Source organism: Pezoporus wallicus, unplaced genomic scaffold, assembly GCF_028554395.1.
Source record: "Pezoporus wallicus isolate ANWC-B61680 ecotype Strahan unplaced genomic scaffold, APGP_CSIRO_Pwel_v1 contig_6597, whole genome shotgun sequence".
NCBI classification, from domain to species: Eukaryota; Metazoa; Chordata; class Aves; order Psittaciformes; family Psittacidae; genus Pezoporus; species Pezoporus wallicus.
In genome coordinates this window covers 356507-372042 of record NW_026635331.1, presented here as the reverse complement: position 1 = coordinate 372042, position 15536 = coordinate 356507, and the positions used below count along the sequence as shown (strand labels likewise).

At 41.8% G+C, this 15536-nt stretch overlaps 1 protein-coding gene across 1 annotated transcript in view; it reads left to right on the top strand.

The window, feature by feature from the left end:
- The first annotated feature begins 1309 nt into the window (after positions 1–1309).
- MAML3 (mastermind like transcriptional coactivator 3) overlaps positions 1310–15536 on the top strand; it is a 278034-nt gene continuing 263807 nt past the window's right edge. Inside the window, exons 1-2 of the mRNA XM_057419002.1 lie at positions 1310–1370; positions 14634–14754. The gene's annotated coding sequence lies outside the window, so the exon portion shown is untranslated. The remainder of the gene's footprint in view (positions 1371–14633; positions 14755–15536) is intronic.

Below are 15536 nucleotides of genomic sequence, written 5' to 3'. Positions count from 1 at the left end.
TCTTTCTTTTTGCTAGGCCCTGTAAGCTAGTATGTGTCAATCTCCTTTTGTGTGACAAGTGCTGTGATTGTCAGTGTCATCTTTGACAGCACTGTAAGCTTGGCTTTTCCTGGGCTGGGGTTAATGTAGGAAAATAAAGGACAATCATAGAACCACAGAATCGTTTGGGTTGGAAAAGACCTTAAAGCTCATTCAGTTCCAACATCCTGCCATGGGCAGGGACACCTTCCACTAGACCAGGTTGCTCCAAGCCCCATCCAGCCTGGCCTTGAACACTGCCAGGGATGGGGCAGCCACAGCTTCTGTGGGCAACCTGTGCCAGTGCCTCACCGTCCTCATAGTAAGCCTGATCTGCAGCAGGTGCTGAACAGGTATTGCATTTTACTTGATATTCCGTTTACTTTCATCATTTTCATTTGTTCTCTTCAAAACCGTTTGCTGAAGTTTTACTCAAATGAGAGCTAATCCTCCTCTAATATACGGTGCCCTGTGATCCCTCTTGCCATCCCAGCTCCAGCGGGAGTGGTCCCTCAGGGCTGCTCCTGCCGGACCCGCTCTCCCTCCACCCATTTCCCTGAGTCGTTCCCCTCCCGCGGCTCCTCCCTGGGGGCCTGCAGCTCCCCGGGGCCGGGAAAGGGCCGGGCCGGAACGGTCCGCTCCGCTCCGGCGGGCTCGGCGCAGTGTGGCCGCCCGGCCCCTAGAGAGCGGTCCTGCCGCAGGCCGCGGCGAGCGGAGGCGGTGCCCTTCCGCCCGGCCCCTCCCCGGCTGCTGGGCCGGCCCTCCGAGGGCAGGTCTGCTCGCCGCCCGTGCCCTGGAGGTGGCAGACCCGTCCTGGCGGGAGAAGGCCGACCGGCTGCCCCTGGTGCTGCCGGTGTGGGCTGCTGGTGGTGTGGGGCGGGTGGGGGGCGCCGGCACTGCGGTGGCTGCAGCTTTGTGCAGGGAGGTGGCGGGTAGTGCTAAGGGGAAAACAGGGGGCGAGCCCAGCTTGTTTGGCGCCCAAGCTGCCGCCGGAGGCTGGGGTGTGGAGGGAAGGGGCTTTGCTTTTGCGGCCGGGCCAGAGGGCCATTCACTTCACGGGAGGTGAAGAACGTGTTGCAGCTCTCGTAGAGGCCGCTGTGTTAAGTGCTGTGACCCTCTCACAGGCTGAAGCTACAGGAAGCATTAGGTGGTGATTGTCCAGATCCGGTGCTTGAGCTCCCAGGCCTTGCCCTGCCCTGCCCTGCCAAGAAAATACAGTGACACATAATGTTCCTGACACCAGCGGTGCGCTACTTTCTGTGCAGAGGATTGTGTCTTTAACGCGCTAGCAGCACATCTTAAGATCTTGCTGTAGAAATGGAATGAGAGTTTTCACCCTGAGTGTGTAGCAGGTGAGCGATAGCAGTAGCTGTTAGTTCACTGATTCAAGTATAAGCTTACAAGTTTTCAAAGCTGGGATGTGAAATACAGGCACCTTTTCTCTTATATCCCCCCTGTGGGTGCAGGCCAGTGGCTTTGTCTGACAGATGTAAAGGGAGTAGGCAGGAGCACCAGCGGGGTGCAGTGCGAATCACGATGCCAGCAGCGTGTTTGCCCATGGTGGACCTGCTGGGGTCTAAGGATGAGAAGGCTGGAAGCACCTACATATGCCCTTCCCCAACACAGTGAACATGTGCTGGGTGTAAACCCATCTGACGGGATCACTGCCTGAGTTAATACCAGCCCTGAACTGATCAGTAGAACCTCCCTTAGGAAGGAGACAGAAAAGATGTCACTGATGAGCCAGACGCCTTGTAGGCATGGTGTTGCTCTGGGTTCTCCAATAATTTCCCAACAGTCTTGTTAGACCATCAGTTTTGAGAAGGGAACTGTTAAGAGTTGATACAGCTATGTCTACATTAACAAGTAGTGTGCTGCACTGGGTGTGGTTCTGAACAGTGAATCTAGCTGGTGCTGGGAACCGCACTATGTCCCTTTCAGGATGTTTTGCTTTGTACAAGCTCTGGTCTGGAGCAGTGGGCTGAATGTCCAGCACTGGCTGGAACACATCTTCTAGTTTAGCTTCGTTTGAAAGTAATCCAGATTCAAACTGCTCCATGGCATGAACCAGACAGGATGAAACAATCGGGAGAAACCTCTTCAAATGACACTCCTCATACAAACTGCAATGGTAATGCTGAGGCGCACTCTGCATGATTTTTGTTAATTTATCTTCATCTAGTCCTACAGCCCTTATTCACTTTTAGTACATTTATAAAATTCACCTTTTTCGTGACGTTTAGAGGGACTGCTGGCCCAATCCTTGCTACTCACCTGTGTCTGTGTGGATTTCGGAAAGGCAGATAACTGCAGCTCTTTCCAAACATGAGATCAAGACCACATAGTGATTATTTTAAGTGGAAAGAGTAAGATTTTCAGAGGACTCCATGTAAAATATACCAACTTTTTTGTTTTTTTTTGGTTTGGTTGGTGTTTTGTTTTGTTGGGTTTTTTTTTTTCTTTATTCCTTGAGCATCAGCTAAAAAAAAAAAAAAAGGAGAAAAAAAGGTGTAAGGCTGCCTTTGAAAGGTCACAGTATCTCATTATATCACTCTTCTTCATGCTGAGCAATATTATAACAATACCTAGCACATTATAACAGAATCTACCACAATTAAACAGTATCCATTCAAAATGTGGAAATTCTAATGCTAGTACTGCAGGTTGAGCACATCTGATCCCTGTTGTAAGTACAAACATAATGACTGGTCACATTCTAATGCATTATCTTCTTATCATAAGGTAGACATATTCAAATAAAAGTAACTTAAAACATGGGATCTGTTTGCATTTCCATAGAGCATTTGCATTCTGTGCTGGGGTAAAGAGGTAAGTTCCAAAGAGCATTTGCATTCAACAGGGGATGCTTACAGTTGATGTTGGATTTTTGTATTTGAAACCAGAACTGGCCAGTGGAATTACCAGTGAATCACAGAAAGCAGAGGTGGAAAAGGCCAGTTAGATCATCTAGCCTTTCTCCTTCCTGGTGTGGGATTATTGTGTACCAGATGCTTCAGTGCTTTTTCCAGTGTAGTTTTAAAAGTCTCCAGGGAGATGCCTTGTGTCTCTTCCTTCAGGCAAGTATTCCATAACCTTCTGTACTTTACCGTTAGAAATCTTTTCCTGTGATTTGACCTAAATTTCTCCTTTCTTAAGTACATTCCATTTGCTGAAGATTTATTACCTTGAACCATTCTAAGTAATTCCAGTCACTCTTTGATATTAACATCTCTCACAATCTGTGTTCTTTCTTAATGCTTTGTCCCTTAATCAGCACAGCTCTCTAAAGCCTGTGGCTTTACAGTTTCACACCACCTCTACTCCGGCCTGCAGGCTAATAAGGGGTTTTGCCATATTCATTGTGCTTCCATCTTACGTTCGTTTTCTTGACAGTGACTTTTATGAGAGCCACTTTTTCATGATTAACATGTCTGAAATTGCAGTTTTTCTCTGAAGGAAAATGGTAAAAATGCTGTCATTGGGCACTATGGTTATTATCTTTCAAAGATGTACAGATGGAAATAAAAGATTATCTCTAATTACCAGGCCTGCAGATTTAGCCAGAAACAGTCTCCCACAGCACACCAGTTACATTCAGTACATTCTGATTTCAGGGCAAGTTAATAAGTGCTCATGATGCAAAAGGAGTGTAAATGTATATATTATTATTATATAATCTATATTAATATAATCTATATATTTATATATATATATATATGTAAAACCCCTACCCTGCTGTGACAAAACCACAATAGTTGTTTTACTTTGCTGAAAGGAAAACCTAATAGAGGAAAATAGTTAGCTGAGACCAAATTTTCAGTGAATGTTTGGTGAACAGGTCTGTTGAGTTTGAATTAACAAGGAAAATCATGCTCTCAAGCAGAAATCCTTGTCATGATCACCATTTTTCCAGAAATGACTTGGGGGAAGACAATGTGGGGGTATTGGTGATGAGGGCTGGATTGAAATTTGGAAACTTTTGATTTTAAAACTTCATCAGCTTTTACAAGCCTTTAACTGTCAGCTTTTGGGGGGGAGAAAGAATAAGAGGCTTCAAACCTACAACTGCGTTTCTCTTTCATGAAGGTTGGATTTAGTGATCAAATTCCATTTGTTGAAATAAGATACTCATTATTTCTCTGAAGTCTGACAACACTGTTGACAATTTTTCCTAGACTGTCTGGAAAGACTTGCTGGTACATGTATAAATCTGGATAGAAATCTACCTTTTGTTCCTTTGCTAAAAATTAGAAACTTCCTGGTTTGTATCACACTTAGAAAAAATAAGGTTAAAGGATTTTGCGCTTTCACCAGGAAATGTAGTTTGCTGACTGATAGGTTGCTGATTGGTCAGAGTTTTGCAGCTTGTCTTTAGTCAGGGTTGGACTCTTGTTTCACACACAAAAAGTGGAAGAAGTTTTTAACTGCAATTGAGTTGGCCTATTTGTAAAGATGAAATAACTTAGTTGCTATCAAATAATCCCAGTGATTACTGAGCAGGAGAGGAACATAGAGAATATACAAATAAACAGATAAACAGAGTCCTGGCTGAAACAGTTAGGTGATGGATTTGCAACTTTAATTACATTATTTGTAAAACATGAGTGGGGCATATTTTTATGTGTCAAGTCCTCTTGTGTTTGTAGACCTTTTCCTACACCCTAGTTTCTCCTACATAAATTATCTAAAGATCTGATGGAAAGATGTAAAAAATATGGAGCTGGACTCTTCTTGGTAGCATTCAGTGACAGGATGAGAGGCAATAAGCTCAAATTGAAATACAAGAAACTCCATTTAAACATTAAAATAGGCTTTTTCACTGTGAGGGTGACCAAGCACTGCCTTGCCCACATTGCCCAGAAAGGTGGTGAAGTATCCATTCTTGGAGATACTTAAAATCCAACAGTACACACCTCTGAGGCACCACCTTAGTGCAGGGGTCTTGGTGTGGATAATCTCCAGAGGTATCTCCTGATCTCAACCCTTCTGTGATTTGATTGGGAAGTACCAACCTGGCATCAACAGCGTGTAATTACAGGACAACATCCTCTGAGTTTGCATGCTCAATTGTTAGTGCTTTATACCAAGTGTATATGTATGAGAGCCTAAATAATTTTGTTCCTATATTAAGCCTGTTCATTGTTAGGAGCCTAAGAATTTTCCTTTAGCAAATCCTATAGCTAAGTCACTGGGACCTGCAAATTGCCCAAATGAGAAGGACAGCTGAGCTTGTGCTTGCTCAAGAAAACATTCAGAATGAATAGTCAAGATTAGAACTTTATTTGGGATGTGTGAGCCCATTCTTGAAGGTGAAAAAATAGAAATTTGGGTTAAAGAAGACTAATAAGGAATTAAGTTTCAGAAAGTCATCAGAAATCAAAAAGGCTGAACAAAGTAGGTGCTCCAGCTGTGTATGTTTATGCCTGTGTGGCCTCTCGTGCTACCTCACCACTTTGCTTATTCATCATTGACAGCAAGTCACAACGAGTACAAAATGCCACCACAATGGTGTTCATGTGTGCACTTTTCCCCATGCTACCTGTGTGACATTCATGAATTACAACCACCTTTGCAGCAGTCAGAACTGGGCTCCTGTATCAGGTAAAGCACACTTCCTCCAGTTCTCTGCCAAGTATGTTTCTTTCCACACACCTTTGTGTACTGCAGACACTTGGGTTTGTATTTTTATCCCATTGCCATAGAATGTATATGCACGCTTCCTGTCCTCGTGCTGTGTGGTGCTGTGCATTTCTCACTCCTCTGTTCTTTCCTCTCCCAGTTGCCTTAGCTTAACGGGAAACATATGCAGTCTGTTCAAGGCTCTGAGATCCCACTCCAAGTGCTCTGGTTGCCACTTTGAAATCCTGCAAAGTGGAATACATGTAATAGAGAGAAGCACTCAAAGGAGTAAAGTTACCATTAATCAAGCTTTTTGAGAACATTTCTTCCTTGTACACTCTCCAACAGCAAAGGTGGTTTCATGTTTACCACTTTCTTCTCCATCCAGCTGCTCATTGCTCATTCATCCCTCTTTCAACCACAATTTACCACCCCTTGCTTCCTTCTTTTGCCGGTGTTAATGGGATCAGCTGGAATGGGATCAGTTAAATGAATTAGGATAAACAGAGTGGGCAAGGCAAACAGCAGAGGGCAATTTCTTAAGCCTGTTTTAGTGCCAAAGCCAATGTAATGCACAAGTGTAGCCTGAGAAGTGAGGATGATGAGATGCTCCCCTTGTGGTGCAGAGGTGGAGATAGGCCTATGTGTGTGCTGCACAGGTAATGATAGTGCAAAAGGAAAGAACAGCATTAAAGTGTTTGGGGCATGTGTGCACACAAGGGGAGAGTGCAAACAGTGAACCTGGCAGGATTCCCAAACAGCTATGTGTTATGGCATAAAAAGCCATGATGACTTTGGAATGACAGTGTCATTGCTGTTCTGACTGTGCTCCTCCACCCAGGTAGGAAGGAAGAAGAAAAAAAAAAAAAAAGAGAGATATAAACACAAACCCCTATCATTGATTTTTTTGGTATTCCCAGAGTGTAAAATCTGTCCTGGTAATGTGTGCTTGCTCCTAAATCACTTGGGCACTTGTGATACTTTCATTAGCCACTGCTTGTGGATGCAGTCGATACTAATACTCTACCCAAAAGCCCTGATTGTATATGCCATGGGTTTATGGGAGACTTCCTATTCTTTTGCAGAAATTTCTGTTTGTGAAGCCTCATGAGAGCTCCTTCCTGTGCCCTTGTGAAGCTTCACATTCTGTAAGAGAAAACCCAGGGTGATTTTGTTTGGCATAGGATTTTTTCACATAAGCTGCATCTATACAGGTTGAGCCTACAGTTCTACATATAATACAGTTTTACTGTCTGAATGTTCTGTAATCCTAACAGGATGTAAGGGTAAGAATGCAGGTTTTGTTGTCCTCAGCTTTGTCACAGATTTTTTCTGTTGTCTTGAACAAAATGTTCAATGCATCTGGTATTGCTTTCTTGAGGTATAAATTTGATTTGAAGAGACACAGTTCATCAACACATAACATTGAGCAACCTGGTGTAGTGGAAGCTGCCCATGGCACGGGGGTTGAAACTGGATGATCTTTAAGGTCACTTCCAAACCAAACCATTCTGTGATTCTGTGATTCTATGATAAGTGTTCTGTGATCCTAGAGCTGCATAACTGCAAAACATTGTTTGGCAATTTGCAGTGTCTGTTATACCCCCGACGTCCATAAGTCACAAACACCTCAGAGAACTGTTTAGGTTTATCGTGAACTTCGATGACTGCCAGCAAGAATTCTGCATTTTAAAAGATAAAACCCTGCACAGCAGGTGAAGCTCCCAGGGTCTAGCAAATACAATTCAAAGAGGGTCTTTATCTCTGTTGTGCTGTCACGATGGGCTCCACAGCTTCCTAATGCAGCTTGCTGTCAGGCCTCCTCAGACCCTCACAGTAGTGGGTCATGCAGAGTAGCAGCAGGGGCCATAGGAGGAGTTTTCTTCCCTTTAAACAAATGGATTTAAGCAAAGGAGAGAAGGGGGAGGGAGGCTGGAATACCGCCTGTCCTTTTAGTATCTCTGTCTGTACAGGGAACTGGGGTGGAGGGGAGTTGTGCTCTCTCAACTTTTACTACGAGAGTATGGGAGCCTTCTTGGGGGTGTCCCACATTGCAAAGCCTGGGGGTTACTGCCTGGGCAGCAGGGTGCTGCTTGTCCTGCTCTCAGCAGCCCTTAGCAGCTGGATGTAATTATGCACTGCAGCTTCAGAGGAAGTTGCTGGCTGTGGAGAGTGTGCAATGCTTGGCTGCGGCTCTGCTGCTTTTAAGGGTACAATGGAGATGGAGAGAGTAAAAACAGTGGCACAGAGTGAAGGGGAGGGCGAAAGCCCAATTATCCCCCACCTGAACTAGCTGCCTTGCTAAATCATTACATATTTCTTAAAGTCTCTTGGTAGATGTATATCCTAAATGAAGTCAGATGAGGGAAAGGCCATATTTAGATGCCAGGAACTCCTGCCACAAAGGACTAAAACTTTAGAAACAAAAAAAACCCTCTAAAACTATGTGGAAAACTATTATTTATTTTACTACTCTCTACCAAAAAAAAAACCAAAACTGATTTATGTCTCTTGGAAAGAAAAATTACATTGAGCTGACATATTGCAATGACTATTTTTGGCTTTACCATTCAAAATTATAGAGATATAAATAGAGCACTGCAAAATGCAGCTATTTTGATTCTCATTGGGGTTCACACAAACATTTTCCGTGGTTTCAATCATTGATTCAGCGCTCCACTCAATGCTGATTCTGTTTTGAATGCAGAGGATTCCTCCCTTTTGATTTTTAAACAGACAAATCAACTTGGAAGCTGAAGAGTTGTTGCTGAGTCTTGATCTTAAGCTATGTATTGTTCTAACAGCACCTAGTAATTGTCACAAGCCTGCCAAAAGAATTGCAGAAACTTCTGTGAAGGTGGCTCTAGCCCTGGTTTTACAATGAAACACAAAATGAGGCAAGTTTTGTCTGGCACTGATCGTTGTAACAAAAGCTATGGTTATAAATCTCAGGAAAAGAACATTTGTAATGGAAGTGTCCAGTGAGTCCTAAATAGCAACAGAATGTGTTGCTATGAAATGTGCATACCTAGAGGGGAAAAAAATGATCCCACTCTTGATAGAAAAGCAGCAGCTTACTCAGAGCTATTCTCAGATGTCAGAGTCAGTCACCAACTCTCTCGTCTGTGGTTGCATCCGTCTAAATTTTGGCCACTCCAGGCAACCATGATTTATGTCTTTAGCCAATGAAGCAACCAAGGTGCATAGTGGGGAAAAGAATTAAAGGTAGGCAAGATAGCTTACAAGGGCATGTAGTGATAGGATAAGGGGGAATGGCTTTAAACTGAAAGAAGATTTAGATTAGATATCAGGAAGAAATTCTTCCCTGTGAGGGTGGTGAGGCACTGGCACAGGTTGCCCAGAGAAGCTGTGGCTGCCCCATCTCTGCAAGTGTTCAAGGTGAGGCTGGACAGGGTTTTGAGCAATCTGGTCTAGTGGAAGGTGTCCCTACCTGTGGCAGGGGGTTGGAACTGCATGAGCTTCTGTGATTCTGTGATTAGCTGTTGTGCTGGATTATATTTAGAGATACAGCAGAACTGTGACTTGTGTGTGTTTTGTTTTCTTTTACTCAGTTTCTCAGATGTAGATCCTTCTTGGGGCCATCCAGATTAATTATCTTATGTCATGAAGTCTCTGATTCATTCAGGTGTTGCCTAATCTCCTCAGCAGTTCTTTCAAACAAAGTCTGTGCTTCATACCTCAGACCTTAGTGATGCATGTGGATGCTACATGTAGCTAGGCAGCTACAGCTACAGTCTTGAGGACAATTCAAGGTTATTATGGCTGCTTGACTACTAGAGCATAGTAGAGGATATTAAAACTAGGATGCTTTGGACAAGCTTCTCAGATGCACTTCCCTGATTAAAAGATGAGGTTTACTTCCTTCAACAGTATCTAACACCATGGAAAAGTACCAGAATTCATAGAATGAATTTGACTATTCCTCAGTGGCAATCATAGCTTTTGGGTAGCTTTTATTTTTTATTCCCTAATTTACTTATAAATGTTCACTGATGCTTCCTCCAAGCAGAATTAGGAGGATAAAGAAAACAGCTTTCATTTTCTTTAGAATTTCTTGTCAGTTTTAAAAGAGCTTGAAATTTTAACATAAATAATGATTGATTACTGCTGAATGAAGACTGTTGTTCTGAAACTGAAAATCTAGTGACTTGACTAAACCCCATGACTATGGTGTAGTTATGACCTGCAGCTGGTGACCCTTCAACCACAAAGCTAAGGTGCTTCCTTGAGTGGAAGGACCTATGTCTAAACAGGCTTCCTGGAGAGGTGGTTGATGCCCCAAGCCTGTTTGTGTTTAAGAGGCATTTGGACAATGCCCTTAATAGCATGCTTTGACTTCTGGTCAGCCAGGTGGACTAGACGATCATTGTAGTCTCTTTCAACTGAAATAGTGTAGTGTATGGAACAAACTCAGTCTGGTTCCACCCTACAGCCCTTAATGATTGCCTTAAACTGCTCTTTTCAATGGCTATAAAAGATGCCATTTTCCATCCATACCATAGTTTCATCTGCTGAAGTAAATACTTAACACACTAATGGTATTGTGAACATCAGATTCACACAGGTAAAGATTCATACAGCAAACAGTGACCAGCCTTTTAAAGCACCTCAGCAATCCATGCAGCACTTGAGAATTTAATGCATTTAGCCTTAAAGGTCTCTTGTTGAGATAAGTGTAGAGTTATGAGTTGAGCCTTTAGAAGTCTGTGATGGGAAGATGGACTTAACCAAGAGAGCTTAGCTTTTATGCTGTTATTTCTCTTTTTCACTCATACAGTAAATATGTAAGAAAGAGTATTATGTACTGCTGATGGACCAAAGTCTACTTTAATTTACTCAGTATAAAAACGCATATTATATATATACCGTACATATAAAAATACGTATGCAGTATATATTCTGCTCTCAGTAGAATTACTCCAGAGGATCCTAATTCCAGAGTCCATTGCGTCTCCAGATGTTTCTTAAGGTTGTCCTAGATCCAGTTCCCTATTTACCCAGACCAAGAACTTGCCGCTATTCCCATCTGATCATGCATTAGGTTTCTCTGGAAATCAGGTTGTCAAGGGAGAAGCTTGTATCAATAAGAAGACAAGATTTAGTTGATACCTAGGAACTCAGGAGTACTCTGACATCTCCCAGTTTATATATACTCAGGTTACCTGTGCAGATGGGGGGGGGAAGAGGGGAGATCTGTAGCTCATAAATTTGTATTTACTTAGGTGAATAAGTAGCCTAATTTTTGGAGATAAGGAACTGTATGCTCACATCAGAGCAACAAGGCTTATTTTATGACAGGAGCATAAGTGTGACTTCATGTACTTACAGAGTCATAGAATGGTTAGGGTTGGAAGGGGCATTGAAGATATACCAGGCTGCTCAAAGCCCCATCCAGCCTAGCCTTGAACACTTGCAGGGATGGGGCAGCCACTGCTTCTCTGGGCAGCCTGTGCCAGTGTCTCAGCAGCCTCATAGTGAAGAATTTCTTCATAATGTCTAATTTAAATCCCCCTCTTATCTTAGGCATGTAGACAGTTTGACCCAGAGACATCACCTGTGGTGGTTTTTTGCCTTGAAAAAATGATTGTGTGTAATAACATTTCCTGAACAGTAAAAACACGAAGGTACAAATTTATTAGGTGATACATTGCAAGAAGTTAACTCAACGCTGACATTATTTTTAAGTTTTTATAAAAGCTCAGAAAAATGCCTGGCACTACAAAACCTCTTTGGCATCCAACAGCTTCAGAAGAAGATGGATGTTTTTCCCAACTTAAAAAAAAATGCTTATGGGCTGGAATGTTTCTACTAGAACACATTCTTAAGGCTACCTTTTAAACCTGTAAAAGTAGGAGGTTACTGTCAATGGAAGTAGTGACAGTTCTTTAAATACAGGAATAGTGTGGATGCTGACAGAGGTTTATAGTGTCTGGAGATGAGTTTTTGTTTGTTTGTGTTAGGTATAAAAGTAATAATTTGAAGATACGGGAGAAATCCTGCTCTTAATGGTGGGAATAAGTAATGCTGAAGAAATGGTCTGAATTTATTTTATGTATACTTTTTTTTAATAACAATGTCTATTAAAGACATCTGCTGAAAGTCTGTAATACTGATTTAACAGGGAGAAAAAATAACAAAGTTCTTTAGCAGTCCTGTCTTCAGTTTAATATTATGGACTGTTAAAAGAGGGTTTATGCGTGCAACATTATTAACTGAAATTCTGCTCAAATTGAAATCAGGCCCACAAAACTTGCTTTGCTTCAGTACACGCTAGGGTTTTAAAACAAGTATTTAAAACTATGCAAGAAAATGGATATATTTTTACTTTCTCTGGGATTTTTAAAGGCAGTCAGGCCAGGCAGAGAAATCTTTCTAAACACTTATACTCTTGCTTACAGTATGTGACCTCTAGAGCAATGTTAAAGTGCAACCAAAAATGACCAATTTCCTATACTAAGTCATTACTATAACTAGAGAAAGAAAATCTCCCCCTGAAGTGACAGAATTACTATTTGTAATAAAACACCCAATATTTTATGCTGGCTTTGTCAGGGCTAAAAGATACATGTTTAGTTAGGAGAGAGACTGGGGGCAGAGGGAGGTGGGAACAGGATCCCAGAGATCATGGTCTGGAAGAAAGCTTCCTTACAGTAATTAAATGCTCAGTTTAAGTTAAGTTAATCATATTGTTACTTAACTGTGGTTGACATTGTTGCAGGGATGTTTTTTTTTTCCAAAACTTAAATTGTAAAGATTAAAGTAATAAAACACATTGTATTTTTATCACTTGAATTTGGAGAGGCCTTATGTTTTCCATGCCTGTAGCCTTGATGATTCTTTTGGCAGCTCTGCCGGTGATAAAAGGAATAACTCACCACTGTCAGGGAATTTGGCTGTTTCATCACTGACATGAGAGGCCAGCATAACTCCATGGTGATTGCTGTCTAAATGACTTATGTAGTTCCTTCATAGACTTTTTGATTGAAGAGTGATAACTCAGGCAATGAGTTATTTGGCATCAGCCTCTGAGACAGTCTGTTTTCTTTTTATAAATCCTACAGCACCTTTCAACCATCCATGTTTTAATAAGACTATGGTGGATTGGGATCTGATGTGCCTGGTGGATTTAGGCAAAGGATGGTTAAATTAGATTTTGCTTTCATTCATTCTTTTGCTTTGATTAATTTTTCTTGTTAAATGATAGTTCTTGAAGTAGTATTGAGAAGATGAGAGGCAGGCTAGAAGACTGTCTTGATGATACAACCTAGGAGTATGACAGGGCATTTCACTCCTGGTAGTCGTGGCACTGGCTCTTCCCAAAAGCAGAGCACATTGTCAGAGAACCCAGAGAGGAAAAAGCACACTAACACCAGCCTAACTCTATAGTCTTGGATGCAGAAGACATATCCAGCCATATCCAAGAGGTGGGAAAAGAATAATTAACAAATTCCTCAAACTGAAAAATTTTCTACAACAAATCACAGTTCAGAATGCCTTTGAGATTTAAATATTGACTATCACTGTGCAAGGTAGAAAGTCCTTGTACATTCAAATTAGTCTACAACAGGTTGAATTACGGCTCTGAATCTGACAGGATTTCGTGCAAGGTTTTGGGTGGAAACAGAAGCCATTTCCTAGCTGAGTAACAAAGATGGTTAGATTTGCTACAGATTTATTTGCAGGGTTCCCCACCTAGGGTGATGACTGTGGAGCGCTAAATATAATCTGAAGATCTGCAGTGGCGATGGGTGCTTTGGACATCCCCTTTGGTTACTGTTTTTAATAAAGTAAACCAGCTAAATCTTACAGAAAGAGTTGCAGCTAGTAGTTATGTTAAACCAAACAACCTCTTGTGTTTCCCTTGGCTCTTTTTTTTAGTGAGTTAAGCAGTGAGTTAAAGGTGTAGGTGAGTTTTACAATATTTGGACTACAGTAATGCACAGGGCTCCGGTCACAATCCATAGATGCACTTTTGAGGCTGATGCTGTGTAAGCACATATAAGGACATCATTCATTCTTGAAAATATGTAGTATTAAACCATCTGTGTTAGGCTTGTGTCTTGATTTGCGTCACAGGAGATACTGTCTTTTTTCAGTTCCGTTTAAACTTTGAGATGACAGTGCATCTCTATATGGTTACTTTCAAAGCTTTTTGACTATGCAAAGTTTAGGTTTTGTCAAAGAAAAAAATAAATTATACATAAGGAGAATAAGTTTATCACAGAACAGTTATATGTACATCCTGAGTCAAAAGATTATCCATTGTCCTTACTGAGGTAATTCACTGATTGTCACCTGGGTTCATTTCATACAGGAGGCTCAGTTTGGACCTAAGAGTTAGTCACCCAAAGCAAGTGAGAAGATTATGACAGATGAGGAGTTGCCAAGTATTCACTTCTCTCTCTCTCCCATTTTCTCCTTCTCTAATTTTTCCCTTTCGTGTGTATTTATAGTTTTTCATTTGTAGTTTGTTGTTGTTCAGGAAGTGCTCCTTCATGGAAAAGAGGAACTTGCAGTCTTCCTTACTCTCTAGAAACAGACTGTTCACTTTTCGATTGAGCAGCACCCTGGAATTCATGGTGACAGGTGAAGCAGGGCCACTGGCTCTCACAAAATGTCGGGCATTTTTGAGACACAAAGCTCCCTGCTGTGCTGAGAGCACCTCCTGTGGATAGGAAGACACTGCGCATTTGAGGAGTAGGCTTCAGAAACACTCCATTGGTTTGCAGCCAGCCTATTCACAGTACTGTTTCAGGGACTGCTCCATTGATGCCATGATGTCTGATAGATTACAGTAGATCCTGCCTCCTATTCCATTTGTTATTCTGTTCATGTGGGGGTTGCGCAAAGGTCCAGCCTTTCAGATTTGAATTTGCTCTCTGTGATTCTGACATTCAGATTTGTTGATGTTTGATTTTTCAACCTGAAGAAACCTCGCTTTTATTTCCTAATTCATATTCACTCTTTCTCCACAGCAAAATCTGCCAATCATGACAAATTACATGAATGATTCTGTCGAGGCTAAACCAAGATTGCTGAACTCATTTTCATGCATGGCTAAACAAAAAATTGAACCTCCTCCTCCAGAAGTGAAAGGTTAGTGATTTTAGTTAATTTTAAAACGATTGTATAGGGGTTGATACAGCTACTGTCAGTCTGCCCTAGTCCTGTTCTTTGTTGAATCTGCCCTTGCAGAGGCCCTGCTTTCTGTCAGTGATTAAGGGGAGACATTGCCTTCAGTGATGCTGATTCAGCAGAGCTAAGAATCAGTAAATTAGCAATGACTGTAAAGGAATTTTAAATATTGGTAGAGTACCAAACCTCTATTGTTACTGTGTCTTGGAAATAAAATTCCAATCAAGTTACTGTACCAGGCAATGTGGGAGAGATGACAGGCCTCTTTCTGAGTCACAAGACAGAAAAATGGGGAAACCATGTAACCAGTTTTGGGCTTTTTGGTGTCACTGCTATAACGTTAAATTGAGGAATCATGCACAAGTAAATAAGTCAATGTGCAGAGCTACACCTCGGACAGAGCTGGTAAGATGGGTTTAAAGGGAGTAACTTCCATGAATCCCAGGTTGAGATGATAAGTGACACAGAGCTTGACTTAGCATCAAAGCATTACTAAATAAAACTACATTCAGTGTGGGAGAGTGCTGGAAGGACTGATAAATATTACCCACTGGGCAGTGTACAACTCAGCTTTTCCTTCTGTATGGAAGTGAAGTCTGTGACCCTGCTTTAACTGGTAATTAACAGTGACTGATAGTGGGCAATTCAGAGAAAAAGGCATCAAGCTTCTGGTGCCATACTAACTGAGGAAGCGTGTGGTTCCTTTTCCAGAAAGGAAATGTAGATTCAAAAAAACCCACTGA